We start from the raw sequence: 14148 nt of genomic DNA, 5'->3' as shown, positions 1-14148 counted from the left end.
GGGGACGACGGGGCGCAGCCCGGACGCCGCTCGACGCGAGCCGGAGCGCGGCCGCGTGTAACTCTACACGCGGCTCCGCTCAGGGGTGGAAGCTGAGGAATGCCTTTTGTTTGGACAACTTTTCCTGAGGAATCTGCGGACTTCTCCTTGGGACGGTCCCCGTCGCCCTAGGGCGCCGTTTCCCCCAAGGTCAAAGTCTTTGGCTTCTCTTTGCCCAGGCTTGGGGGTAACCGGAGTGGACGAGCGTCGGCCCATCCCGTCTGTCAAGCGGAGACCCTGATGCCTGCCCTGCCACAGCCCGTTGGGTAGGGACTGGTTCTCAGGGTCCTGGGGACTCCAGAATAGACCGCCTCACTTTCCCTGGTTCTGGGGAAAAAAGAGCAGCAAAGAGCTTGTCCTGCAGCTGTGACCAAAACAGTTAGAGCTAGCTGTCTCCTCCCACATCTCACCTATTTCTAAACCGTTTCTTCCGGCTTGAGGGTGATCTGGCTGCAATATCTGTCACCCCATTGATCGCCAGATTGATTCGGCTGGCAGGTGCCCTTGCCTCCCTCACACTCCATGTGCGACCCTCACGACACGCTCGGTGGAAGAGGGCGACCACCCGCGATAGAGGGGGACAGTGTCCTCAGTAAAGGGTGGAGGAGCAGCTGCACTCCTCTGCCAGTACCTCCAAACAAGCTTTCAAGGTCCAAATCTGTCTGTTCCACAAAAGACGGAAACAGTAACAGAGAACTCAGGAGATTGAGGAATCTCTACAAAAATGAAGTGCTCATTTATTTTCCCTGCAGCCAATAGGCACGGGGTACCTGTCACCATCTAGTTGGCAGGTGTAGCAACAGGGGCAACAGGAAAGACCCCCAGTGTGACAAGTGCCAGAGTAGGCCATGGAGGTGAAAGGTTTTTGTGAGGGGCCTGAAGAGAGTAGAATTCCCCTTTGGAAGGTGGGGGACAGAAACTTGGACCTGCAGCAACGCCCAGGTTTGAGTGGCAGTGTTGGGAAGCTGTGGGTAAATTGGTCCAAGGCCGATTTAGGAACCTGAGAGATTGTTCAACTCAAACCCTCTGTGTCAGCAACAAGCCCTTGTTCACACAGCGCTGGTGACAGGTGGTCTCCAGAGCCTGAACCCCTTCAAGGAAGACATTTGCTGCTCTGTTTATTAGTACCGATCACATCACAGTATAATGCATAGCTGATATGGTCCTTAGAAGGTGTACATTATGCCAGCCATTGGGTTAAATACTTTCCATTCATTATCTCATTGTAATCTTGAGATAAATACTGTTATATTCTTTCTACAGATAAGGAAACTGAGTCAGTGGTGGTGAACCTATGGCATGCATGCTGCAGCCTGTTTGTTATCATTAAAAGCTCTAAAAGCTTTGCCATTACTGATGTACATGAATGTGCAAAGACACAGAGCTGATAAGTGGCAGATCTCCTAGAGTCCAAACCCTCAGTCAACAAACTTCACAGTGCCGTCCCCAGCGTCTGCCTGCTCAACACAGGCAGCTGTAATTTTAAAAAAATCATGAAGCGCTATTGTACTCAAAATGTGCACCTCAACAGTCTGGCCCTTCCCTTTGAAATCCTTTCTGACTTCCTTATGTCTGCTGTCCACGGTAAAATTCTGAAAACCACACAATACTCCTCCCAAAGGGCCACATGAAGCATAACAATAATACTGTTACGCTTATTGGTGCCCCCTTACTATCTAAGGTACTTCGCATAGGATCTTTTCGTCTTTACTACCCTGAAACAAGTAAGTCTAGTGAATCTCCACATAAGGATAAAGAAGACTTAAATGACTCGCCCAAGGCCACATAACTAGTATAGCCAGAATCTGAACCTAATTCACTCTGGCTCCAAGATTTTCTGCCTTCCTTTCTCTTTTCAGAGGCATCTCAGACTCCAAAAAGTAATTTCTCCATTTTTCTGGCTCCCATCCTCTCCCAGAAGTTCAGAAGTTAATAATCTGTAAGGCAGGTTTCTGAAAATTCCAGTTCAAGTTTAATGTTTAAAGGAAACCTGCCCCTCAACCTTTTGAGATGCAAATAACCACCTTTAGTTTACTGTTAAATGTGTTATTTTGCAAGGAGGGGGATGGGGCTTTACAGCTGTAGAGCAACCTTAAAAGCTGATTCTCCTAAAAACACCCATAAGCAAATCCAATAAGATGCTATAAAATTATCCAGACATCCATATGTCAGAGGGCACTTGTTCTTCTGGATTTCGTTTGGTTCAGCTGATATTTGTTAAACCCTTCTTGTGTATCAGGAACTGGGGGACAAAATTTAATACCATTTAAAATTTTAGACCCACCCCTTGAGGATTTCCTCTTTCCCAATTCGAGCAGGACAGGTGCATAAACTGTGTAATCGCTCCCAGCCATGTTAGCATGGAGTGGCGGAGGTTGCCCGCAGGAACAGCTAGATCGAGGTGTGTGTCAGATGGGAAGGGTGTCACAGAGAACTGGCTCTCAGAGAATGAGCAGGCTGAGGGGAAGGAGGAAGATGGCATTTCATGCTAAGAGATTAGCATGTGTACTGCAGAGGTGTGGCATTGCCTGGTAAAACTGAAATTCAAAGAGGCAGGGAGAGGGAGGAGGCTGCAGAGCCCCTGTGGTGAGAGTCTGTTTGAGAAGCTTGGACTAGCAAGTAGGATCCCCGAGAGGGCGGTCTAGATCACACCTGCACCTCGAGCCTGGCACATTTCTGGGTTGGGAGACCACAATATATTTTCTAATAAATAGGATTGTTTTGTTACTGGCTTTTGGAGGGAAATCCAGGAGGAAAACAATACATGGCTAATAGCTTCCTCCATTGAACAACTCAGGAAACCCATGATTCCAAGAAACCTTTGACTTTTCCTGGATGAAACATAAGCCTCACCCTCCTAAGGCCACTTCCACATGCGCTGTGGAACCTTGGCTGGAGTGAAGAGCCGCAAGGGGTGTGGAAATCAGCCTTCACTTAGGATGAAGGGAGAGGTGAGAGAGATGTTTCTTCAAGGTCACGTGACTAGAGCCCGGTGGGGCTAGCATGGGGTGGGAGGGACACCTCTGCCAAGGCTCTGCTGAACACCCTAAAGTAGCTTGTCCAGCTGGAAACCTTACTTTCCCATGGCTCCTATCTCACCAATGGGCACAAGGTATAAGGTAAGGTAGCGCACTGATCTCCGCAGCAGCTGCCAGGGATCTTATTCATTGTCCCAGCTTCTTGTCAGGCCGTTACCATTTCTTTCAGCAGAGGAGCAAGAAAATTCAGGACTGGACTACCACGCCCCTGCTTCTTCTTTGCCCAAAGCCCTCCTGTGGCTCTGCTGTGGTCCCAGGCACTACACTGCCTGTGGGGACTATCCCAGGACACTGGAGAAAGGCTGATTCCAAGGTCTCACTCATGGAGATTCTGACTCCATGGAATCTGTTTCCTAATAAGCTTGCCAGGTAATTTTGAGGCAGTTTGGGGAAGCACAGATTCTCTGATTCAAACTCTTGGTTTGAATGGTGCAGGGATTACCTCCACCTTTACCTCTAACTACTTTTGGAGGAGTTTTTTTTTGTGTGTGTGTTTGTTTTTTTTGGTACCGGGGATCAAATTTGAGACCTTGTGCTTGTGAGGCAGAAGGCAGAACCACTGATCTAAATCCCCGGCCCAGGAGTTGGTTTTTTGAGACAGGGTCTTGCTACATAGTTTAGGCTCACTAGGTACTCCAGGCTGGCCTCAGGCTTGTTGTGAGGCAGAAGGCAGAACCACTGATCTAAATCCCCGGCCCAGGAGTTGGTTTTTTGAGACAGGTCTTGCTACATAGTTTAGGCTCACTAGGTACTCCAGGCTGGCCTCAGGCTTGAGATCCTTCTGCCTCAGCCTCCCAAGTGCTGGGATTACAAGTGGGAGCCACCAGCCTACTCTTCATCTCTAACTAATTTTAACAGTCGCTCATGCTTCCCACCGTATTGAATTGCTTCTGATTCTCCCTAATGGTGATGCTGATTCTTGTCTCCTTGTTTTGACCCAGGATTTCCTTCAGCCTAGAAGATCCCGCTTTACTCCCCACACACTAACATTTTGCGATGACTGAATTATATCCCCCATCTGACACATATGTTGAAGCCCTAAACCCCAGAATGGTGTTAGGAGATGGTGTCCTTGGGAGGTAATTAGGTCATGAAGATGGGGGCTTCCATGATGGGATTAATGTCTTTATATGAGGAGACACCAGAGAGCTTGCTGTCTCCCTGACAGTCCTCTCTCCAGTGTGTTAATGCCCAGCAAGAAGGTGGCCACCTGCAAGCCAGAAAGAGAATCCTCACCAGAATGGTACCTGGTACCATCCTGGCATCCTGATCTTGGACCATCTGACTCCAGAACTATGAGAAATTAAATTTTTGTTTTTCATACTAGTCAGTCTGTAGTATTTTGTTATGGCAGCCAGGCAAACCTCCACCCCAATTTGGCTGTCTCCTACCAGACTTTCCACTGTTCCTCACCCACAAAAACCTAAAAGGGCACTTATCACATGGATCATCCACACCCTATGCTTGTGTCCCCTACATCCCAGAGAAGGGATTGTTACTGTGTCCCTGCACCAAATGTGTGCCTAGCACACCAGAGGTATTAAATAAGTGCCAGATGGCTCAATGCTGCTGGGCCTGGACCTAAGAGAAGATGGGGGTACTGCTTGCTAAGATGATTGCTGTCACTTCCAAAGGCTTGGTTCATCTACTCAGTGCAGCCAGCTCTGCCCCATGCAAGGAAAGTGGTCACAGGCATGGCTAGAACCAGCCTGAGGCTTTCTGAATGTCCCCCATCTGATGCATACCCGAGTCTCCTTGCCCCTATCCCTCTTCCCTCTGTCTGAAAAGGCCACTGATCACTAACTGAGTAATCCTGGAAATTTGGAGGTAAAGTAGCAATCAGATAAGATAGAGGTGGGGGAGAGGAGACAATAATGAGAGAGAAGCACGCAAAAACAGTCCAGGAGGGCAACATGACAACTGGGCATCTCCAGACAGCAGCCACTATGTTTTCTTGTCATGTGTTCCTGCACGCTCCGCTGTGCACCAGCTCCCCATGCCATCAGCCCGAATCTACTAAGAATAGAAGTGTGGTTCTTGCCTGGTCAGAGTCAGCCTGCCCCAGTCTCCTAGGCTGGCAGGCAGGAAGCCCACTGGAATGAAATAGGGACCTTCCTCAGGGACTTTAACTCCAGAGCTCTCTGCTTGCGATGCTGCCCACCCTGTACAGGTGCTGACTCCACCGGGAATCTGTTCCCACACTGCTATCCAGACTGCAACTTTTCACTTCATAATCCTAATCACAGGAAAACGGCTGGGATTTGGAAATATTTTACTCCTCCTCCTCCTGCTCTACCAACCCTGTTCAAAACCTGGCCATCATCAATGTAAGTTTTTCACTGTCCTATATTTTAAGCCAATTATTAATACAGTCCAGAACACTCTGTATCTTCTGTCAACATAAAAAAGCATCACATAAATGACTTCAGATCTCAGTTATCCTCCAAGTTTTTTCTCCCCAAGTCTCTTCTCATTTGTAGGTGAGAAAATTGAGTTGACCAAGTGACAGTGAAAGGAAAGGGGGCTGTCAATTAGGGGAAAAGTTTCAAAGGCAAAAGGAGGGCCTGGAGGTGTAACTCAAGGGCACAGTAACCTAGATTTGATCCCTAGCACTACTGTTAGAGTACAGAGTTAAATGCGCCCCAAAAGTCTCCTGTTTGAAGGTGAAGTCGTGGTTGAAGAGGCAGATCCCTGAGGGTGTGTTGGAAGGTGTGTTCCTAACCCTGGCACATCCCTTCTCTCTCTCTCTCTCTCTCTCTGCTTCCTGGACAACATGGGCTGAACAGCTTTCTTCCTCCACGTACTTTCACCCTGCTGTTTCTGCCTTGAAACCAGCCAACCACGGGCTGAACACACAGAAGCTGTGTGCCAAAATAAACTTTTCCTCCACTGAGTTGTGGGTGTCAGGTGTTTTGTCTCAGTGACAGGAAAGCTGACTAATACAAAAAGACAAAAAAACAACAAATGTAAAATAATGCTTTTTGGGTAGGGTCTTTGCATAGTAGTATATATTGTATATAATATTATGCTCTGGATAATTATTAGATATCATAAAGCTGAAAAATTTCAAGTAAATTACAAAATGATGTAATTTCAGTCAATGTTCTACATATCAGGAATATTCAAGAAACAGTTTTGTGAAGAAATGTGGGAGGCAAAAAATCATACCACAGCGAAATATGCGCACCCATGTTTATAGCAGCATAGTTTATAATAGCTGAAGCTTGGAACCAGCCCCATTACTCATCAACTGAGGTCTGTAAAATGGAGTACTACTTAGCCATAAAAAGGAGAAACTAGAGACATTTATAGCTAAATGGATGCACATCGAGGCCATACTATTAGGTGAAATAAATAGGATACACGTGTAAACACCAAATAGTTTCTCTGCTATGAGAAACTGAAAATGTAAATAAGGATCAAAATGTATAATAGATAATGTGAAACAGGAAGAAAAGGTCTGAAGGGGAAGGGGAAGAGGGAAGGATAGGGGAAAGGAAAGGAGGGAAAGGAAAAAATACAAGAGGAAAAAATGAAAATAAAGTCTTTGTAAATACAGAGAGGTGGAGGGGTTAAGGGGGGAGGGGAATGGGGACAAATAAGAACCATCAACCAAAATAAGATACATCATGTAAAGGTACAAAGTCCCGATGATGAATGTCATCATATTGTATACCTAAAATGTACTGATAAACTTAATTTTAATTTAAAAAAAAGAAAAAGAAAAAAGAACTATGGGAGAAGACATTTTATGAAATGTGAAACTATAATAGCTATTATAATGACTAAAATAGAACCCAATAAAAACAGACTGAGGGCTGGGGATTTAGCTCAGTGGTGCTGCCACCTGCCTTGCAAGCACAAAGTCCCGAATTCAATCCCCAGTGCCCCCTCAAACCAGATTGATATAACATAATGAATAATATATAAACAGATCCTAAATTTTCTTCATCTGGTAAAAGATATCCAAAAAATCTTATAGCTAACATAAGACTCAGTGATGAAATAATAAACACTTTCCCCGAGTTCAGGAACAAAGACAGAATATTCTATTCAATATTGTAACAAGGCCTTCACCAGTGCAATAAAGCTGGAAAGGGAGGAAGGCCAGTATAATAAGGGAAGAAATAAAGTACTGTTACTTGCAGATGACATAATTTCATATAAAGAAAAATCCAAAAAAATCTACAAACTCTTAAATAAATGTATCAACTTTTTTGGGTGCAGAATGAATGTTGTGTTTGGCATAAAATAATTTCCACCATGCCTTTCTCTCCCTCCCTCTCTCTCATCTTCCCTCTCTCCCTTCCTTCCTCGCTTCCTCCTTCCTTTTCCTTTCTTCCTTTTTTTCTGTCTCTTTGAAAACTTCATTTCAGTCTATACAAGAAAGCAAATGCCCTTTATGCCATTCGGGGACAGACAGGAGACTATGTCTGTCCTTCATAGATGTTTAGCTGGCAAATGCTACATGAGCAATAGAACCTAGGTAAAACACGTTACCATCCCAGATTATATTTACCTCCCACAAAATCATGATGGTTAACCGAAGAGATCAGAAGTTATTTATATGCAATCATAGCAGAAAAGCTGAGAAAATAACACTTCTGGACATTGTTTTAACTCAGTACTCAGAAGAATAAATGCTTAAAAGTCAAGAGCAAGTGGTTTGTGTCATAAAATTTAGAAATATTGATATGAAAGTTCATCAATTTAATATAATTACTGAATTTGAGATGTTATAGAGAATCTAGAAATGACTTTCAAAATGCTAAAAATTGAAACTTTACATTTCTTTAGAAGAAAGATGGAAATATGATTGGGTCTTGTCTTTATTTCCAATTGATAAATCCGTATTTTATGCTTACTAATAAAAGTCATGAAAATATTGTTAAACAGTTAAGAAGGTTCAAAATAGAATGTACTCATAATGATAGCATCCAAAACTCTAATTTTGTCTATAGATTTTCTGGTGAATAATAAAACTTGCAGTTATTTCTTTGCACCTGCTTTCTGTCAAAAATTTACAGCTTGCCAGGTAACTAACTATGTCACAGATTTCCAAGTTCTCTTTCCACTTTTTCTCCTGTAACTAAGATATACCTAGAACTGAGACAACTCAAACTAGCTATAATGGCCTTCTGTAATTTTGGTTTACTAATTAGTTGATCATATTTTAGTGAAGGGTACCACCTGTTTTATTCAACAGTCTTTGAACTCCTTATAATAGAATATGTCATCATGTGTAAAAAATGTTTTTATGAGCAGTAATGAGAACTGAATCCAGGTCTCACACATGCTAAGGTCTTACTCTACAACAAAACTCTTCTCCTAGTCCCCTTTATGTAGAAATCTTGGTCAATTATCTTCTACCTACATCTCATAATCAATCATCTAGCTAATCTTTTTACAAATGTAAGATAAATAATATTATTATTTAAAATAAGTATACAATATAGTGTTTCTGTATTTTTGGGCTTAAAATGAGGAAACATAAAATTTAATTAAAATGTTTACTGTTTTGGAAATGGCTTAGGGAAATAATGGTGAAATTGTCTTGTTTTGTTTTGTGTTTTTGCCTTAGGTCTTTTCACATTTTCTGAGTGCCTCTTTTTCTATGCTAAAAATTATATTAAAAAAGCCTTAAGCCTTATGGAATAGTTGGTCATCGTACATTTGCTTCCAAAGCAAAAGCTTTCTTGTATTCTTCTTGTTCATTTAATACTCAAATAGATACTTGAATACCTTGGACAGTGAGGTGGTCAAACAAACTTCCTCGTTAGGAGGCTCACTCTTATAGGAGGTATTGGGATTTCAAACAAACTGATCTTTGTTGGACATAAAGGGCAAGAGGCCAGTGAGGAACAGAACGAACAGGGTGCTCCAGGGGCCAAAGAGCACAGGAATGGCTGAATTCTCCTTTAGCACTGGTCTGAGTTTCATGAGTGGCATTATCAGGCACACATACGTGTTCTTGTCTTAGTCCTTTACCAACACTGACGGCTCCTTACTGAGTACGTTTATGTTGACTTCAATACTAGTGTTAATCAGAGGCGTTTAGGTTTCTTTTCCTTTACACTGGCGTGCTCTTCACAATGGGACGTCCTGTTCATCAGGCTAAGCTGGGCGCTCTCACTACACAAGATCAGAGGTGTTTTACTCGGACCTTGATTGGACCTGTAGTTGGACCTCCGCCCATGACGCTGCCCCTGGCCCAACTTCTGCCACTTGGCCGTGCACTTTCCGCGCGGGTCCCAGCTGCTACTGCCTGCTCAAGTCAGGCATGCATTCTCGCATTCTTCGCGTTTGCTTCAGCACCTGCTCAGCACCTGGATGGGCAAGGTGGAATATTTGAGCAGCAGGAACAAGTCACCAAGCACCTTCCCTGGGTAGAGAGAAGGGGAAAAAACACAGTGGAGAAATCTTCCACCTCCAGGAGGCGGTCCCAACACGGTAGGTGGTGGTGGCTGCTCCAGTTCTGCTCTGGTGGTTACTTTTTGCCGGCTCTTCACTATGGCCCATCTAACCCACAGAGTTCTCTCGCTAGTACGGATACTGCTAACGACATCTATCATTAAGAGGAGGGGCCATTTTGTGACAATTTAGAGGAAGCAAAGAACTAAGGTGGATTCCATATGGCCCTCAGATGTATCCTTGAACACCAGCTTTAGCTTTAGCTAATGAGATAAAGCTGAAGAACAAAACACTTGGGTGTTTCGTTTTGTTTTTTTGCTCGTGTGTGTGTGTGTGTGTGTGTGTGTGTGTGTGTGTGTGTGTGTGGTGGGGAGACGGAGAGAGGGAGATGGAGGGGAAGAGAGGGAGAGGGAGAAGGGGGGGAAGATATCCTGATAAACACATAATCTGGGGTAGAGGGGCTAACCATTAATTAAACTGTAAGGAGAAACATGAAAGACTTTGAAATGGACCAAAAAGATTATTCTGTCTCATGCATCCTTCAGCATTGTCTGAGCTGTTTTACAGTTCTGTAAGCCGTACAGAAAAACTCAGTCACACCAGTGATTTTTGCCCATAGAAATACAAATTATGTTTGGAGGATTATTTTGCATTTATTTGTATCAACTTCTCAGTACTCCTCATGTCTATATATTTATTTGCACTTTGGATTATCTTTTCAGTGAGTTATAACATTTAACAAATCTTTCATTAACTAATGACTTAAAATCTCAACAACAACAAGTTCATTTTATAACTATATAAGGATGATGATTATGGCCATTTTAAAAATCTGTCATCTGATGCATGCAGAGAGGAAGGGCCTGCGAGGACACAGTGAGAAAGCCATCTTCTGCAAGCTGAGCAGAGAGGCCTCTGGAGGAATCAAGCCTGCCAGGACAGTGGTCTTCTGGCCTGCAGAACTATGAGAAAATAAATACCTACTGTTGAAGATACCTAGTTTGCATCTTGTTACGGCTATCCTAGAAGACTGAGACAATACATCTCAATTTACCTATCTATTTACCCGTTGAATGACATTTGGGCTGTTTCCAGTTTGGGGCAATTATGCATAAAGGTGCTATTTAACATTCACATACAAAAATATATTTTAACAAATGTATTCAATTCGTTAATTCAACTAATATTAGCATCTGCAGGTCAAAATGGCTAGAAACTAAGAATATAAAAATGGCATCTTTGCCGTGAAGAACAGTAGAAAATAGAGGAAAACTAGGGGTAGTTAGAAGGTGAGAAGTGAGGAGACATAGCAAAGATAAAGAAAGAGCCCTCGAGTGAGGGTTGGCAGAGCATAAGAAGGGCACAGACCAGACTTCAGGAAGGAGTAAAGATGTGACGTTTGGAGAAGGGCAGGAGGGGAGGGGAGGATAGGATTCTCAGGGGAGTTATCCTCAAGCATGGAGGCAAGAAAGATTTGTCATTCTGCAGATTCTATTCTGAGGGCAGATAAACATGAAGTTGGACTAGCAGATGGCCAAACCCTAAAGGGCCTAAGTCCCACAATACATAAGCCAAATTGTAAACATCATTTTAAATTACATAAAAGAAGAGGTTGACCCTTTAGGTCAACTTTATTCTTGGCTTCTCCTATCTCCTGGCATTCACTGGTGAAACCAGGAAGACACCTAGGGTAGATGAGTATCAGTTGTGGCCCAGCGACCACCTGCAGCAGTGGTGGCTGACTCATCCTGCTAGCTTCTCTCTCCCGAGTGTCCCCTCAGGACGAGGGCCCACGGGAAGCCTGGAGAACTGCTGTCTGAACACACGGGGACAGGGAAACCATGAGACACGAAAAGTACACTGGTGGACCCCAGATGCACCACCCAAATGGCTCTCTCCTTCGGGAGTGAGGGAGGTACTGTGAGCAGACCAGCTCCCGCTGGCAGTAGAGGCAGAGTTTGTCTCAGGGGTAGAGAGCCGCTGGGCTGCAAACCATTCTCTTCCTGGGGCAACTCACACAAAGTGACTACAGTTCCACTTCTGGCCACTCTGTACAAGGGGTGTAAAAACCCAGGTATGTTGTCCCAATACCTGCCACCTACAAATGGCAAAACTCATCCCTAAGGGCCACACTGAGTTTTGTCAGCTCTCACTGCAGTTCATTTTTTCACTCGGCTCCATCATGCTTCCTTTCCCTTAATTCCAGAGGTGTGGATCTCTAACAATCGTCATACACCCCAGACTCCTCAGTGCCTTCCAGAGAGCTCAGGCTGTGAGACTAGCCCCTTTTCTTCCAATCCACTCTCCATTTGCAATTCAGAATTTTTTCTAAAAAACAGCCAATCATAATTTTCCTCCTCAACACGTTTTTTTCTACACCTAGGAACGAAATATATTCCTCATTGCAACTAACTGTGTAATGGTAGCCCCACCTCCTCCAAATGACTAAGGCCAATTACCCCACCAAAATGGCAGCCACTCTTCTGCCTGTGATCTATGGACAGGGGCAACCTGAAGTGCCTTGTTCTTAGTTCCATAGGACAACACTTCCAACTTTGCAGAGCTCAGTTAGAGGAACAGCAAGCAGGAAGTGGGCAGGGTTACTTGGAGTCCACTTCCTGGTACTTGGTCCCCTGTGTTTTTCCTTGGGGGAACAGTATTGTATATAAGACGTCCTCGACTCAACGCGTGTACTAATCTGGAGGATGCCACTAGTGCTTACGGAATATTGCCTTTGATCTGGCACGTTAGTTATGTCTTTGGTGGTACCAGTCCAGTGTTCTTTCAGGCTGGAAGCTTCCAGACGGTGCCATCATCAGTGAATTTCGTGGTCATGGTTCACTCCCATTCCTCCTATGTGTCAAGCCGATTCCCTGATCGGAGGAGATATTATATGGATTCTGTACCAGTGTATCAAACACTCTCAAAGCATTTAGTGGTGGTTTTGAGTATGACTCTGGTTAAGAAAAGCAAGCTCATACTCTAAGCACGTGACTAATTCTTGTCAGAACAAAGAACAAACCTTCTAGGATGGAAAGGCCCCATTATGCCAGTTTGCCACCAAATGGCTAGCAAAATTTCTCGATGAGTGTTTACATATTGGGGACTCACGGTTGGTCTCTGTTGTAGGCTGGATGGCCCATGGTGGCTGCAATAGACAAATTATCTTGGTAAGTGATACTTCATGCTTCCCTTTCTGTCTCCACAACACTTTCCTCATGTTACCAGTTTGCCAACTTAGGGGTGGCCAGTGATGGAGGCTGGCTAAGGTCAGTGGGCTGAGTCATCTACTACTTGGCTGTTTAATTCTTTGTCGATGATAGATGCTCTGTGGTTGGGGCTAACATGTGATATAAAGATTTTCCCACTTCTTGCCAACTTATATTCGTCCCTCCAAGTGTACTTGTACCTCAGTCTCTTTACTCCCGATCTTCCTATTTTTCTCTGCCAAACTAAACAGGACACTACACGTTCCCACCTTAGGTTGTTTCTCTTTCTCTACCACGGGTATGACCAGATGCACTACTCAATGTGCTGACCGCTGGAAGGGTTTTTCATTCCTCAAGGCTTTCCTCGTGTGAGGCTGCAGTGTAGCTACTACTGATTCCAGCTTCTTTAGGGGTCAGACAGGTGCAGAATGTGGCAACAGTCTGTAATTCCTTCTCTCCCCGCAATACGGGCCCCCTCTCCTTTCCTCCTTTCCTCCTTTTCTCTCCTTCCACTGTCGGCTATGGCAATTCTGGAACTTTAACTATGTCCATTTTTTTCCATGTTTCTCGGAGTCATGTTGGTGAGTTTGTACCAACTCCTGGGATCTTAGTTATGGAATTAAAGTTAGAAGATTTGCAACTCACAAATTTTTCTCTTTCTACCTTATGTTCTGGTTTCCTGTTCAAAGCACCCTCAGAATCTCCTGTAGCTCCTGGCGGTCTGTGCTGACTGTGTATTACAGTTCCTTAAGTATATTCGCCATTAGCAAGACCGGCACGTCCCCAGCTGAGACACGGTGAAGTGGGCAGGGTTACTTTGAGTCCACTTCCTGGTACTTGGTCCCACGTGGGTCCTGAGGGGTGTCCATGTTGTTCTGTGGAAGACAGGCCCCTTTAGTGCCCCATTCTGGATTAGGGAGGGAGAGTGCTAGTGAGCACTGGCAAAGACATATCTAAAGGGTTAGTCTATTCTAAGGGATTTGGGAAGGTCAAAATCTTTGGTGTGTGTGTGTGTGGAAACAACTGGCTCTTAGCATCTGGTTTTCCCAACAAGGCCTTAGATCTACCTTGGTTGGGTGATTAACTGAAGCTCTGCTACTCTATTAAGTCCTGGGTTTAGCCTTCACTGTCTTTTCCCTCCCACCAGCAGAAAATGAAAGCCTTTTTGTAGAGAAGCAAAGAGGTGCCAAGGGTTCCACATCTAGCCTCAGTTGCCCAATGTTTTCCCTCAGCTATCCATTATCTTTCTGTGGGCACCAATGGCACTTAGCCATGGCCATTCAAACTCATTTTCCTATAGCTACTGTCTCCTCCCTACATCTCAGAAGCTTTCCTTCCCCGAGGACTCCATCCTAGTTTAAATTTTAGCAAGTGGAAAGGAAGGGAGGGGCAGGAACATAAAGACTAAGGAAAAGAGTGTGGCTGTCTCAAGGGTCTCCTGTGAAAAGCTG

Source organism: Fukomys damarensis, unplaced genomic scaffold, assembly GCF_012274545.1.
Source record: "Fukomys damarensis isolate Sample0158 unplaced genomic scaffold, DMR_v1.0_HiC HiC_scaffold_11, whole genome shotgun sequence".
NCBI classification, from domain to species: Eukaryota; Metazoa; Chordata; class Mammalia; order Rodentia; family Bathyergidae; genus Fukomys; species Fukomys damarensis.
The sequence above is the reverse complement of the archived record's forward strand: the minus strand, read 5'-3'. Positions refer to the sequence as shown.